Below are 1,955 nucleotides of genomic sequence, written 5' to 3' on the forward strand. Positions count from 1 at the left end.
GTGAGCCACCATGTGGTTGCTGGGAATTGAACTCAGGACCTTTGGAAGAGCAGGCAATGCTCTTAACCACTGAGCCATCTCTCCAGCCCCTGATGTCTTTATTATTGTAGGCACCTTTTAATGCTTACTTTTCCTTCAAATGAGCTAAGCCACTTGGGATGCAGTATATTTGGTAACTGTCAACACTTACTTGTGCCTGTCTTGAGCGGAAACCCAACTGAGACACTCCTTTTGTGGCCTGGCTGCTTTGAACACTTGAACCTAAATGGACATCTTGAAGAAACCACACTCCAGCTTCGGGTATCTCTGCACCTCCTTTGGAAGACTTCACCAGGACAAGGCGAGCCTCGAGGAATCCTCCAGGCCTGGTCCGCTACCATTTCTTAGATTAGAATGGAAAGAGTTTGCCTCTGCACTGCAAGAAAAAGCTGTGATGGGTGCAATGTGAGGATTGTGCATGGGATGCTTTTTCAGCAGCCACACCTCTCCCTAAACGTGGACACCTGGCTCTCCCCTTCCCCACACAGCCCCGTGCCCGCAGGAAGGAGCCGGATTTGAGTCTATGCCCTTTTTCCAAAGACAGCCTGAGTGTTTGTCATAATTAACTTTCCAATTTTCTGTCACCCCTATAGCCAAAGAGTCTGGAATGTTAGGTTGGGAGCGTAGGTCCCAGCCCCCCAGGCCTGGTCTGGACTTCAAATCCCAGAAGGCCAGTCCTGACCCCTCCCTGGGGGTGGGGTCAGGACCACTCCACAGGGTACTTAAGTGACCCCCCCCCCCCAAAAGAAGAACACGTGGTCTCCCTTTCTTCCTCCCGGGGGTCGCGTTCCTGCCGCTTCCCGGTTCCCCCCTCGGGCCAACCCGAGAGCGCAGATCTCCCATTAAACCTGGATGTTTCTTAATTTGGCTTGTTTTGATTTGGTTTGATTGGGAATTTTTGCATCGTCAGAGAGCTTGCTTAGGAAATACTCCTAACACACTATGTAAGGCTTTTATAATTATAATTATTATTATTTTAATTCCATTTTATTTATTTCTCTACCTCTGTCCCTGTTTCTCTCTGTCTCTTTGTCTCTGTCTCTCTTTCACTCTCTGTCTCTGTCTCTCTCTTTTTCTGCTTGCCAAGGTGTGCATGCAGATGTCAGAAGACAACTTCTGAAAACTGGTTTCCTTCTTCCATCACATGGGTCCCAGGAGTTGAACTCAGGCCATCTGTTTCCGCAGGAGGTGTCTTTTCTCACTGAGCTACCTCACTGACTCTTACGTAAGACTCATGATGGATATTTAAACAAGGTTGGCACTGGAGGAACTGAAAGCTTTGCTGCTATTAATGCAAGTTAGAATCCTGCACTTTTACATTTCACCCACACCCATCTGGCTCTACAACTAGGCTGCTCTCTACACTTTAAAGATATTTTTTGAAATCACATTTATTTATTTATTTTGGGTGTATGTGAATATGCACATGTAACAATAAATACGTGAAGGCCAGAGGACAATATTTTAAAAGATTTATTTATCATGTATATAGTACTCTGTCTGCATGTATGCCTGCACCACTAAAGAGGGCATCAGATCTCATTCTAGGTGGTTGTGGGCCACCATGTGGTTACCGGGAATAGAATTCAGGACCTCTGGGAGAGCAGCCAATGCTCTTCACCTCTGAGCCATCTCTCCAGCCCCACAGAGAACAATTTTTATGGGTCAATTCTTTCTTTTCTCCAACTGGGTGCTGGGGATTGAACTCAGGAGCCCAGGCTTGGCCCAAAGTGTTAAGGCTTGGTGGTAAGAAGTGCCGTACCTGCTGAGCCATCTCATTCCCTCTGTCCCTCTCTATTCTTCCATTCGGTGAGGAGGTCTGCTCCCGTGTGCTGTGTCAGTGAGGAGGTGGGAGGTCTGCTCCCGTGTGCTCCCATGTGCTGTGTCAGTGAGGAGGTCTGCTCCCGTGTGCTGTG

Source organism: Microtus ochrogaster, chromosome 1 (assembly GCF_000317375.1).
Source record: "Microtus ochrogaster isolate Prairie Vole_2 chromosome 1, MicOch1.0, whole genome shotgun sequence".
Taxonomy (NCBI): Eukaryota; Metazoa; Chordata; class Mammalia; order Rodentia; family Cricetidae; genus Microtus; species Microtus ochrogaster.